The 14,563-nt window shown below is 40.9% G+C and overlaps 1 protein-coding gene across 4 annotated transcripts in view; it reads left to right on the top strand.

The window, feature by feature from the left end:
* The first annotated feature begins 18 nt into the window (after nucleotides 1–18).
* Trim13 (tripartite motif containing 13) overlaps nucleotides 19–14,563 on the top strand; it is a 49,222-nt gene continuing 34,677 nt past the window's right edge. The window contains exon 1 of one of the 4 annotated variants that reach the window (XM_052733008.1): nucleotides 19–111. The gene's annotated coding sequence lies outside the window, so the exon portion shown is untranslated. The remainder of the gene's footprint in view (nucleotides 112–14,563) is intronic. The other 3 variants (XM_052733009.1, XM_052733002.1, XM_052733011.1) reach the window with 3 other exon arrangements.

Raw genomic sequence — 14,563 nt, 5'->3', positions numbered from 1 at the left:
CCGGAAGTGGGCGGGGCCAGTGGCTGACGGACTTGGGGCAGGCGAGGCGGCGTGCGCCTGCGTGCTGCGATGTCCTCCCCCACGCCTCGAGGCCGCCCCTGACACTAACAGGTGAGTGGCTGGGAGCCGCTCCGGTTCTCAGAGGCTGTGATTCTGTTGTTGGTTTGTTTTTCAGAAGGGGTCTTGCTGTGCTGCCCAGGGTCTGGAACTCCCGGCCTCCATAGTAGCTCCGTGCTGCCGACTCGTGGTTCCGTACTGCCCGTGTGTGTGTGTGTGTGTGTGTGTGTGTGTGTGTGTGTGTGTGTGTGTGTGTGTGTGTGTCTGGAACTCCCGGCCTCCATAGTAGCTCCGTGCTGCCGACTCGTGGTTCCGTACTGCCCGTGTGTGTGTGTGTGTGTGTGTGTGTGTGTGTGTGTGTGTGTGTGTGTGTGTGTCGGCTCCGCCGCCCAAGGTGTGTGTGTGTGGTGTGTGTTTCGGGGGGCGGGGGGCTCCGTAGTGATTTTTTTTAGGGCGAGTTGACGGTAGCAGATCTGCTTTGGAGAAGGAGCTAATAAAACGTAAAACGCCCGGGAGTTTTCCCTGCGAGCGAGCGCCGGGGCTCTCGGCACCTTGCCACGTCCCGTGGACTGCTCCTCGGTGGCGCTGGAGCACTTTCCGTGCAGGGGAGCTCATCGCTGGGCTTGTTGTTGTGCAGACCCAGGATCTGCAGGCGGCCACCCCTGTGAAGGGACCACGGAAGGTGGGGCACGACTTTTAAAAAAGACATTACTGTCTGTGTACACGTGCGCACGATGTGCGTGAGTTCAGGCGCTCTCCTGCCATGGCGAAGTCAGAGGACAGCTTTCGGAAATAGGTTTTCTTTTCCCACCTTGGGGATCGAATTCAGGCCTTCAGGCTTGCTTTAGTGGCAGAGCCATCTCACGGGCTCCTGATAGGCCACGTTCATGCTCAGCTCCCTGGGGTTACTACTAGAAGTGTGAAAGGAATCCAGGGAGACACTATGAAGGGAAACTCGGAGTTCTTCCTGATACCACAAAGAAGGCCCCACTGGTGGCCACTTGTCATCTCGCTCATCACTGAGATCATCCTTCAGACACCATCTGGTGTCCAACAGAATCTGGCGCAAACTTCTCTTCCTAGATAAACGTTTCCACCCTGAAAGTTTTCCTGGGGTTCATCAAATCCTGGGAAACTGAATATCAATTAATTAATTGATTAATTAATTATTGGTTTTTCAAGACAGGGTTTCTCTGTGTAACGGCTCTGTCTTTGGAACTTACCTTGTAGACCATGTTGGCCTCAAACTCACAGAGATCCGCCTCCCCCTGCCTCCAGAGTCCTGGGATTAAAGGCCTGCACCACCACCACCAGGCAAATTCCCAATTCATAAGTAATGGTTTCCCATACATAACTTTTTAGTCACCTGAGTATAAATATCCTTTATGGAGATTTTTATCCATAGAATGAGGGAAATTTTCAGGCTTTGGTCTGTTTTCTATTTATAAAAAATATTTTCATTATAATACTAAGGAAAATATACAAAACTTGTACTTTGAGATTTAGTTACTACAGAATTAATGTCCAGAGTAATTGCTAAAATGATTGAGGGCTGCTCCTGCCCTTCACTGCCGATGTACCTTTGAAGTACTCTCTTGGTGATCATTTTCTACACACACACACACACACACACACACACACACACACACACACACACGTATGACAGAACCCTTGCATATTTCAAGGCAGATACTTTCCCCACTTTATAGGTGAAGAAATAGACTTGGATTAAATGATTGTGCAATTTCACAAGGGTAGAAAATATACAAAGCAGGATTCAAAACCCAGGATTCTGACTCCAAGCCTGTATTTACTTCACCAGATCTTTTTGCCTCTGGAATTCTGAAGTTCAAACTTAGAATTCAAGCTACAACCCTCTAAAAATGATCAGTTTAAAATGCAGCTTTGTACCTCATGTTTTGTGCATTTTATTAGTCTCCACTTTAGCTAATCTGCTATAACTTATGTGTAAAGAATAAAATTGTTTTATAAACTACACCTGTTGCTTAGAAGTGTTATTAAAAGTTGTACATGTATTAGATATGTAATAATCTGTCACATTTTCAAACGAAGACTGTTAAATAGCTGTGAATAGGCCACCAATGTAGAGAGGCAGAAATCCTGGTTGGAAAAGAAATCTGTCAGGGTGCTGCCCAACATACTTTGCCCTTACTACCGAAACTCAGGTGTACTCAGCAGAATGAAGCAAGCAAAACCGGTTAGCTCCTGGAGCAGACTTTCCAGTCTTGGCAGATGAATGAACATGAGCTCATAGACTTTCTTATATCTGGCTTCTATTCTGTTTATTACTTTCAAAGGTGTTACCAGTTCTTTTTGTATTTTGACAGTCTTCATCATCACTTTAAATAGCAATCACAAAGAGAACTTACAAATGTTTTCAGCAGTTAGAAAGTTGTTTACCTAAGTCAAAAGCTGTAATGAAGAATGATAACCAGACAAAAATTCTGTCTGCCTCCCTGTGTGTGTGCTCCAAACAGGTGAACTGATAGGATAATAATGTAGAGCATGTGGCTGATGGTCAAATGTAAACATGCTGGGGATTTCCTCTGATGGTTTTTGTGGAAGGCAGATATCTGTTGAGTTTCACACTCTGTCCTGGGTCATGAAAACAAAATGTTTTCATCATTTATCAGTTTTTAACTTTGTGGACTCAACCATGTTTTAGATTCTTAAAAATTATAAATAGTAACAAACAAACCCCTACTTTTGTAAACTAGCATGTTTCTGGTGGCTGTGACCCAGTCACAGTTAGGTTTTGAAGTAAAGTTAGTTGGACCTTTATCTAGTGCTTCTGAAGGTCAGGCGCTGATCAAAGTGCTTTTTGTAAACTGACAGCCCCCTGTGGGGGAAAAGTCGTTCTTTATTTTACAGACGGGCAGTCTGAGAAGCACACCCACAGCCCCATTCTCCAAGGGATGGCACTGCATTCAAACCATGCAGTTTGGCTTTTCCTCCTTTATTCCTAGGCACTTGGTAAACCCTAGGGTGCTATGTTTAAAGATACAATCTATCACTGGGCGGTGGTGGCACATGCTTTTAATCCCAGCAGTTGGGAGGCAGAGGCAGGTGAATCTCTGAGTTCAAAGCCAGCCTAGTCTACAGAGTGAGTTCTAAGACAGCCAGGACAACACAGAGAAACTCTATTTGGGGTGGGGGGTGGGGGTGGGGGAGAAGAATACATTCTACCATTGTTTGAATATGAAATGTAACCCACAGTCTTTTATGTTTGAACTCTAACCCTCCCCAATTGGGTGCTCCATTTTAGGAGTTTGTAGAGCCTTTGAGACTGACCTAGCTAGCAGAAATGGGCTCCTGTGGGCGGCATTTGAAGGTTCCAGCTAGAGCTGTCCTTTTCCTCGTCTGTATGCTCAGACTCCTGGCACCACAGATGGAGCTGCCCGGGCCTGTACCCTCCTGTACCATTAACAAAGTAAATCCTTTCTTCCTGAGTTGTACCTGTCCGGGGAACTTGTCACAGCAACACAAGAGGTGGCTAGTATGACAGTTATTTTTATTCTCTTCAAGTCTTTACCCCAAATGTTGACATTTTAATTTATCTGGTGTTAATTATACTCATTTAATTCAAATTTACTGAATTAAAAAGTGATATATATATATATATATATATATATATATCACAACCAAAAATATAAATTTGATTTGATTTTTGGTTGTGAGCCTAGCCTTTAATGGCTGAGCCAGCTCTCCAGTCCCCAAATAGACATTTTAAAATGAAAGTTTTTGTACTGCAGTGAATTACTTTCATTAGTTGGCTTGAAAGTGCTCTATTAGCAGCACCATTGAACGTTACTCATTCCTCACAGGATGTCTTTAAAGGTTACTTAGTATTTTTAATTGCTAAAACCATTAAGCAAGGTTAGTGACTTGGAAAATTCAAAGACTGATCACTAGGAATAAAAGAAAAGGTTAGCAGCACTCGGGAGGCAGAGCCAGGCGGATCTCTGTGAGTTCAAGGCCAGCCTGGACTACCAAGTGAGTTCCAGGAAAGGCGCAAAGCTACACAGAGAAACCCTGTCTCGAAAAACCAAAAAAAAAAAAAAAAAAAGGTTAGGTAAAATAAAGGAATTTGAAAAATTAAAGGGTATTACAAAATGTTTTTAGTATAAAAAATAAGAAAGTAATAGCAAAGTCTCTCTAAGGAAGGCCCTATGAATCTTTTGTAATAATATTGTTTACTCAAAACTTTAAACCATCTTCGCTCCAGTGGAAGATAAAGCAGCCTGTTGCAAATCAAAAGGAGCTGTGGCATCCCTGCCCAGCCACTAGCCCCCTTATTCTGAATCGGCTACCTCTTAATCTCTTCCTTACCAGTTTAGATCTGAGCACTGCTGCTAGAACAAGTTTCAGAACAGGCTGTTGAGGAGATGGAAGGGAAGAGTGCTGGCTTTTCGTGCTTGTCAACTTGACTACATCTAGAATGAACTACAGTCCAGATAGAGGGCACGCCTGTAAGAGAGTTTTTGCTTGGTTTGAAGTGGGTGAATCTACTTCTAGTCCAGACCTTTGAGGTGGTAGACACATGCCTTTAATCTGGATCTTGAGGTTGGAAGATACGACTTTAATCTGGGCCAGACCTTCTCCTGATATACGGGAGAGAAGAAGGCAGCTTCTGCCCTTCCCTTCCTAAGCACATCCATTCCATTGGAGCCGACTTCTTCAGGATCCCAGTATATACCGAAGACCAGCTGAGATATCCAGCCTGTGGACTGAGGAACTACTGGATTATCAGACTTTCTGTTCACAGCCATTGTTGAATTAGCTGGACTTCAGCCTGTAAGATGTTTCAATAAATAACATTTATATATATAGAAAGAGATTCATTCTATAAGTTCTGTTACTCTAAAGAACCCTGACTAGTACAGGAAACAAAGCAAAGTAATTCCAAAGTTGGTTTTACATCCTCAGAAGAGATAAAGGTGATTAGGTGGGACTCAGTAAAACTGATTCTCAGATCTGCACTCCTTGACTATGTATAGAGAGGGCATTTCAACCTGTGGCTTGCCTATAAAGGGTAGATAATGTTCTGGACAGTTTTTATAACAGATAAGACTACATACATAAGAATCTAGTATTTCAGGGAAATCTACAAATGTGCCAAATAGTCAAAGGTTTCCCATAGCAACTCAAATATTCAAGTGACATGTGTCTCTTTGACTTACATTAGGGCCAGTGAGCAAGAGGTCACTGTGTCCACACATGTAACCTAGTACTCAAAAAGCTGAGGCAGTGTGGGCTACATAGGAGAGAGCCTGTCTCAAAAAATTTCTTCTAACATTTGCAGATCAAAACCAAACAAAAAAAAAACAAAACTTCTTGGTGTATGTATAATATTTATGACAAAACAAAATTACATATAGATGATTGAGATTGTGAAAAAAAATCCTAAAATGTTTCTAATAACAAGGATGGGCACATGGATTATTAGTTAAAAGTATATCAGACTTTGTTAATGTAAGAAATGTAACAATGTCATCATCTATAATTCTATTTTGGAAATGTAAAAAATAAAGATTATCCAAATTTTGAGGGTTGTCAGAAGCCTTATTTTGTTCTGAGAAGAAACTGTCATGTTTGTGAAGACACTTGTCTGTGTTGTAGATGTACTGGGTAGGGAAGTGTAGTTCTGTGGAACCATGTGGTCACTGCACTTTGTATAGCCTGAGTCAGAGGATGTGAGACTACCCAAAATTGTTGAACGTGTATTGAACTTTTTAAATGCAGAATGCCCTAGATTTGATCTGTAGTATTCCAAAGACAAAATACAACAGAACCCTAACATGTTTGAAAACTACTGAACAAATAAATACCCATGAAATACCCTGGGACTATCAACACTGAGGCGATGTTCTGGGGATTGGCCAAGAAAGCTTTAAAAAGTGGCAAGTAGTGAGTGGACCTGCCAAGAACAAATGCTATTAAAGCTTTTTCTTTTTCTTTTCTTCTTTTTCCTCTTCTTTGTCTTCTCCTCCTCCTTTTCCTATCATCAAAATCATCATCATCATCATCATCCTCATTCCTCTTTGTCATCACTGTTGTTGGGTTTTTTGTTTGTTTGTTTGTTTTGCTTTTTTAGATGGGGCTCTCTTTGTGTAAGCCTGGTTGGCCTAGAACTTGCTATGTAGACCAGATTGGCCTCAAACTCACAGCAATCTGCCTACTGCTGTCTCCCAATGCTAAGAATTTTTTCTGTAGCAGAGAGCTTGTCCAGAATGCTCTTGGTTCAATTTCCAGCAACACCATTTTTTTTTCTATTCTAAAATTTAATCACATGCTTTAATAATTATTTTATAGCCCTGAGTGGAGATGTAGCTCAGTGGTCAAGCTCTTGCCAATCATGGTTTGAGCCCCAGGACTGGAAAGACTATAACAAAACTATATGCAAGGGGGTACATTAGAGAAACTGCCGACATGACCACCCCATTGAAGGGAAGGGTTTTTTTTTTTTTTGTTTTTGTTTTTTTTTTTCGAGACAGGGTTTCTCTGTGTAGCTTTGTGCCTTTCCTGGAACTCACTTGGTAGTCCAGGCTGGCCTCGAACTCACAGAGATCCGCCTGGCTCTGCCTCCCGAGTGCTGGGATTAAAGGCGTGTGCCACCACCGCCCGGCTGAAGGGAAGGTTTTTATTGTGGGTGTGAGAGAGAAAATATCTAGAGGCACCTGGAAGAGTCCGGAACAGAGATAGGAAAGCAGACAGACATGGCCAGACCCAGAGAAGCAGGAGAGCAAGAGAGAATAGTGGAGATAGTAAGAGATAGAGCATAGCAAGACAGTGGAAGGTGCAGAGAGAAAAGATAGCAAGAAAGCAGACAGATATGGTCAGCGCTAGGGAAGTGAGAAAGAACAGTGGAGACAGCAAGAGACAGAGCATAGCAAGAGAGCAGGGATGGACAAGTCATGTGGATTATAAGGGGAATGAATAGCTGGGGAGAGGGACTCCTTTGGGGGACAGAAACCCCATTTCATAAGTTCCTGAGGAATGCTGGCTTTTATCTAGCTGCCAGAAATCTTTCCATAGTCCAGCTGAGCTCATTTCTAGATATATGGACTTCCTGAGACCTAACAAAAAACCCAGGACTTGTGATTTGTAGATGTAATGTCTAATAGTTAATGTAGACATCAGTCTCCATTAAACACGTAGTACAGTCTATAAAAAGAGAGAAGGGAAAAGAAAGGAAGACACAAGTTTCCTACTTTTTAAGGGGAAAAAAAGAAAAAACTCCATTTTATCTATCTTGATTCATTATTGCCTCTTGTAATGATCACTCAGTAAATTATTTATTTTAGAAGGAAAACATTGAGTACTCTGAGGGGACAGCAGGCTGAGCAGTAACCGGAGTGCCCGCCTGTAGCATTGGTAAATATTAAATGAATTCATGAAGCGCTAGATAACTAAACAGGTAGCACACGAGTGGATCTCAGAGACTACATTGAAGGCACCGAGACAGGTTGCCGTGTAAAGGAATCCTGTATCCAGAAAATTTAACAAAAACAATTTGATTGAGCTACAGTCTTCATGCTACAGAATTGATCCTGATTTCCAGCATAGCCATAGATTGACATAACAGGTTCCCTTGGCTTCCAAAAACTCTGTACCCATCAGTAGTTACTCCCCATTTTCCCCTCTCTAGCCCCAAATAACCACCAACATACTTCCAAACGCAGAGGGTTTAGGTCTTTCTTGGACATTTCATATATGTTGTCCTTTAAATAGTTGTTTATTTAGTATGATGTTTTCATGTTTTTTTCTATGTTGTAGCATGGCTCCTTCCTATTTATACTCAAGTAATATTCCACTGCATGTAAAGACCATATTTTTGTTTCTCTGTTGTTGTACATCCAAGTTTCTACTTGGGGGCAACTATGAATAATATTGCTATGAACATCCATTGTATAGGCTTTTGGGTGAACATATTCTTAAGTTTTCTGGCTTATATACATAAGAGCTGAATTGCTGACTCATGGTAACTTCATATATAAATGTTTGGAGATCTGCAGAGCTATTTTTCTAGTGTAGTTGCATTATCTATAATCTCACCAATGACGTATGGGGTTCCACTTTCTCTACATGATTGCCAATGCTTATTATCATCTTTTTACAATTTTAGCTACCCTGGTAGGTGTCCAATAGTATCTCATTGTGGATTCGCCTTTCCCAAGTGACCAATAACACCAAGTAACTTTCCATGTACTAACCAGTTATTCATGAATCTTTGGGATAATTTCTCCTCCTCCTCCTCCTCCTCCTCCTCCTCCTCCTCCTCCCCCCTTCCCCTGCTTCTCCTTGTCCTCCTTCTCCTCCTCCTCCTCCTCCTCCTCCTCCTCCTCCTCCTCCTCCTTCTTCTTCTCCCCCCCCTCCTGAGACAGAGATTCTCTGTAGCACTGGAGCCTGTCCTGGAACTTGCTCTGTAGACCAGACTGACCTCAAACTCACAGAGATCCTCCTGTCTCTGCCTCCCAAGTGCTGGGTTTAAAGGGCGTGTGCCACCACTGCCTGGCACTTTGGAATAATTTCTATTCAGGCCATTTTTTCTTTATTTTGAGAGGGTCTCACTATGTAGCTGTTGCTGGCCTGGAACTTGCTACAGGTGTGTACCACCACACTGGCTATTCAGATCTTTAGTCACTTGTAAATTGGGTTAAATTTTGTTCTTAAGTGGCAGTAGTATTATTTTTATTTCTTTTTTTTGGAAACAGGGTCTTATGGATCCAAGGCTAGCTTCTAACTTGATATGTAGCTAAGGCTAGCCTTGAACTTCTGACCATCCTGCTTCCAACCATCAAGTGCTGGAACTACAGGTGTATACCACCATTCCCAGCTAAAATGACACTGTTAGAGGTGGCCCTAATTCAGGCTAACTGGTTCTTTTTTTATGTTTTGGGTTGAAGAGGGATGGAACCTAGAGCCTTGGGCATGCTGAGCAAGCACAGTGCCACTGAGTGGCATCCCAGTCCTGGGATATAGCAGTTCTTACACAATTCTTTTCTGTTGTGGGGTCTTCACTCTGCATTCCAGGCTTATCTGGAGCTCCCTGTGTAGCCCAATCTGGCTTCAAACTCATATTTTCCTGCCTTGGCCTCCTGTGCACTGGGATTTTCACTGTGAAGTGCTGTGCCCAGCTATAATACTTCTGGATATATTAAAAACCTTAGTCCTTTTATCAGATAGGTAATTTGCAAATATTTGATTCATTCAGTCAGTTATCTTTTCACTTTCTTGATGGTGTTCTTTGAAGCACAAAAAAATAATTATAATGTAGCTTTATCTACTTTTTTCTTTTGTCACCTGTGCTTTTGGTGTTGGTGACAGTTTTATATCTCAGATTGACTGGGATAAGGGATGCCCAGATAGCCAGTACATCTTTCTGGGTGTGTTTAGGAGGCTGTTACTGAAAGAGATTAGTAGATGCATGAGACTAAGGATGATGTGCCTCATCATGTGGGTGGGCATTATCAATATGTTGTGGGTGCAAATAGATCTAAAAGGTGGAGGAATGATAAGGTTTCTTCTGTGATATATACTTCCTTTTGTCTTTAGACTCCAGGATTGTCCTGGGTAGTTTGTTGTCAACTTGATACAAGCTAGAGTCATCTGGGAAGAGGGAACCTCAATTAAGAAAATGACTCCATCAGATTGGCCTGTGGGCAACTCTGTAGAGCATTTTCTTGGTTAAATGATTGATTGATGTGGGAAGGCTTAGTTCACTGTGAGTGGTGCCACCCTGGAGCTGGTGGTCCTGGGTATAAGAAAACAGGCTTTATTTATCAACCAATCAGAGCAACACATATTCACAGCATACAGAAAGACATCCCACAGCATAGGAAATATAATACAAAATCCATGGGCCCACATGAGGGATAGCAATGTATTTATAAAGCTGAAGAACAATTGATAGGTAATAGGTACTTACATATTTGTTTATCCCTGATCAATATATATGAAGACATTGGGATGGGACTTTGTAACAGGATCTTGCTATAAAGATCTTCCAACTCACTAGTCCAGGTTGACCTCAAACATGTAATCCTCCTGCCTCAGTCTCCCAATTGCTGAGATTATAGTGTGCCACCATACTGAGCTTTCTTTTTTTTTTTTTAAGCTGAGGATCGAACCCAGGGCCTTGTGCTTGCTAGGCAAGCGCTCTACCACTGAGCTAAATCCCCAACCAATACTGAGCTTTCTTGTAAATATTCTGATTAGAGGTCAACTGATACTTTATTAATTCATTAAAATTTTTTCTATAAAGAAATATTACTAAAACAATAACTCTTTATAATTGCATAAAGGACATTCTATGCTTACTTAATACAGAATAATATTATTACATTCACTTAGAGTCAAAAATAAGGGAGAAGTCTAAAGCTGGGGGGAGCAAGGAGTTACATTTCTTCCAATGCACTGAGCTATACTGACTTATGGTCACATAAATGTAGCTAGAGTTTTCCTGCCTGGCCCACAGTCAGGACAAATCTCTCTCACCTGCCAGTCCCACAGCCACTCAGACCCGACCAAGTAAACACAGAGACTTATATTGGTTACAAACTGTATGACCGCGGCAGGCTTCTTGCTAACTGTTCTTACAGCTTAAATTACTCCATTTCCATTAATCTATACCTTGCCATGTGGCTCGTGGCTTACCGGCATCTTCACATGCTGTTTGTCATCATGGCGGCTGGCAGTGTCTCTCTGACTCAGCCTTCCACTTCCCAACTTTATTCTCCTCCTTGTCCCGCCTATACTTCCTGCCTGGCCACTGGCCAATCAGTGATTTATTTATTGACCAATCAGCAACACACTTGACATACAGACCATCCCACAGCACATAAAATGTAAATGCTTCCAAAATAAACACAGTGTTTAACATGGAAACTGGTAATCCACACAGTAGAATACTAATTGGCAGTGAAGAGAGACAGACTAAATCATCTGATATAGGTGAATCTTAAAGATATCAAGACCATTTTAGAGGCTGGAGATGGGAATATGAGGGTTCATCATTGCCCTGTTTTCGTATGTGATTGAAATTTTGCAAAATCAAAGTATTAAAATGGTATTTTAATGACATCACAATGTCTAGGCTCTGCACAGATGTAAGAACTGGAATGACATGTTCTAAAGCCAGAAACTGCAACTTAGATGAAGACAAGTATGTTAGTGTAAATAATTTTGTTTTATAAGAGATTATTAGAAAACATTTTTGAATGATTTCTAATGCAACTTTAGGAGAAATGGCCCATTGGTCTTGAGAATTAACTTAACTGAGTAGTAGAAAATTTTCAGAAAACACCCCGACCCCGGAACCAGACCCATGCAGCCTGAGTGGGCAAGCAGAAGATGGGGAGCACAGGAGGACATTTTCTTCTGAGTATTGGTCAGTGGAGGATATGAGAGGAGAGGGGAGGGCTTTGCTAAAGCTCTGTGCTCAGGTTTGTCTTTGCTGTAATCTGAGACGCTCTGAAGTCTGAGAACAGCAGTCAGCTGTTTGCCTTGATCTAGTGGCTTCATGCTATTTCTTAAGACAGTGCTTGTACAGTTCTGTTTACCTCTAATGTGACACTAACTGTGAATTCCCCTAGATGTTTAAAGCTGTACTCTAAACACACTGAAATTTCAAAACTTTATTGTCCTCCTCCCACACAAAAACATACCTTCTTAAAAGTTAGGAAAGGCCGGGCGGTGGTGGCACACGCCTTTAATCCCAGCACTCGGGAGGCAGAGCCAGGCAGATCTCTGTGAGTTCGAGGCTAGCCTGGGCTACCAAGTGAGTTCCAGGAGAGGCGCAAAGCTACACAGAGAAACCCTGTCTCGAGAAAAAAAAAAAAAAAAAAAAAAAAAAAAAAGAAAGTTAGGAAAGGGTTGGGTTCTAATTCTGTGGAAGAACACTAGCCTAGCCAACTCTAGGTTTGATCTTTAGCATTGCCAAAATGAATAAACTGAACAAACTGATGGATGGATGGATGGATGGATGGATGGATGGATGGATGGATAGATGGATGGATGGATGAATAAAATTACTGGGATTTTCTGATGTGATAGCAATAACATTCAGTATCTTAGCAGGAATTTGGGATACACAGATACAAACATTCAAGAGTTACACACTTAGGTATATATAAATATAATTTTAGAAGAAATAATTAGCAGCACATGTTTAGCTTTAGTTTATAACACACATACTTAATTATTTAGGGAAATGTCTGCTGATGACTAATTTACTTTTGAATGCATAAAATAATATGGATTGGTGAATGCAGAGGGAAATTAATAGATATGATAATTCAAGAAGAATTACGTTTGTAGGCTACATGGTATGCAGAATAAAATTCCTCCAACTTTGCCTATGTTTGTAACTTTTTGTTTGTTGGTCTTGAGACAGGGTCTTGTATAGTCCAGACTGGCTTTGAACTCACTATGTAGCCAAGGATAGCCTTGAATTCCTGATCCTCTGGTCTGTGCTGCTCTGGTGCTGGGATGACATGTGTGCATGACAGAGCCTGGCTTATGTTTGCAAATTTTCATTAAAATGTTGGGAAACGATCTAGAAATATGATGTCACCTTAGATGAACAGGAAAAAGAGGTCATGGAAGCTTGTAGACTGTGGTCTACTTACAAGGGCTCTGGACATATTCTATACTTAGTGAATTCCAAGTGCTGATCTCTTGTGACAAGTCTAGTTACATTATCCCCTTTCTTCCTTGGATTTTCTGGTTTATTTACTGATTGTTAATGTTCAATTAACAAGGCCCTGGGTATGTATTAGGGATACAGTTCTGTTTGTATTTCCATGGAGCTTCTGTCTATGGTTAATCCAGTAACCAGTACCACTGACTCCTTAGAACCAGAGGGATGCTGGTTCCTCCATCTTTGAATGAAGCTGTTTGACAGATAAAGCCATTTTTTTTAAATTAAGTTTATTTTTATCTGGGGCTGGAAAGATGGCTCAATGGATAAAGAGCACATTCTGTTCTTGCAGACCTGAGTTCAGTTCTCAGCATCTAGTTGAGTACTTAGAACTGCCTGTAGTGCCAGCTCCAGCATATCCAATGCCCTCTTCTGGTCTCTACCAGCATCCACACACGTTTTTATTTATGTTTATGTGTGTGTGCCTGCTTGTCTGTATGTGCACCACCTGATTCCATGTTCACCAACCAAGCATTCTTCTGATTCCCAGGATGCTCTCAGAAAAGGACATGGTATTCCTTGAGTATTTGCAGTCTCTGCTATGCTGGCTTCTCAGGCAGCTAAGTCTCTGTGACTAACTGCTTTGTTAATTATAGAGGTCTAGCTCTAGGAAGAACGGTACTGGTATCTTTTCCTGTGTAAAGAAGACTGATGGCAGCTCCTTTAAAATGCCAAGTTGACTCTGACTCTTCGTGAACCTTTACACCTCTATTCTGCTGTATCCATTTGAATGGCAATGAAGAAAATGAAATTTTTCTCTGATAGAGACCCACACATCTCACAGCACAGGATCCATTCCAGCTTGACTTTATATTTTTCCCATTTTTTTTATATTGCTGTTTTAAAAAGTTACAGGGTGAAAATAAGTAGGTAGGTAGATAGATAGGTAGATGATAGATAGGAAGATGTGTGCACACATATTTCCTTCAAAATCTATAGCATATATAGTATATGTATTATTATTTTATTCTGGAAAACTATGACTAACATTAATTCATGACCTCTGGATGATGACAAAAGGCATATCAGTCTTTAAAAGCTATTATAAGTTAGTAAGACCAAAATGTGAGACAACCATCTTAAAACTCATGAGTTTTGTGTATTTGGTGCTATATTTGTCCAGTACCAGCACTTTCACTGACAATCTATCTCTCTATGTCTGTCCATTTATCTGTCTCTCTATATCTGTCCATCTGTCTCTCAATATCTACTCATCTGCCCCCATCTCTTGATATCTATTCATTTATCTCTCTGTATCCATCTCTATCTCTATCCATCTCTCTATCTCTATAGATATCTGTATCTATATATCTCTATATATCCATCTTTCCATGTCTCTCATCTCCCAATATATATGTCTCTCAATATCTCTCTCTATCTCTCAGTATCTCTATCTATCTATCTATCTATCTATCTATCTATCTATCTCTATCTATCTATCTTACTTATCTCTGTATATGGGGTAGGGGATGGGAATGAGAAGGATATATGTGGGGAGATATGCCTAGGTATTTTTTTGGTGGTGCTGATTGAATCCAGGGTCTTTTTTTTTTTTTAAACAAAAAAACGGGTTATAATTTAAAAGTCCAGGGTTATTTTAAACAGTAAAATATTCTCTCTGTAAAAAATAGTGTAAATGATAACATTTAACAATAAGCCCTTTTAAGCCAAATGATAGCTGAATTATACATATAAATATTGATTAGATTCTGGGATACAGAATAAGCCTATCTTCACCTGTTCAGAGATCTATGTTTTACTTAAGTTGTGTAAGTGAGCTTCCTA

Source organism: Peromyscus californicus, unplaced genomic scaffold (assembly GCF_007827085.1).
Source record: "Peromyscus californicus insignis strain IS unplaced genomic scaffold, ASM782708v3 Scaffold_12__1_contigs__length_115047231, whole genome shotgun sequence".
Classification (NCBI taxonomy): Eukaryota; Metazoa; Chordata; class Mammalia; order Rodentia; family Cricetidae; genus Peromyscus; species Peromyscus californicus.
Note: the sequence above shows the minus strand (reverse complement) of the source record. Positions and strands in the feature narration are given on the sequence as shown.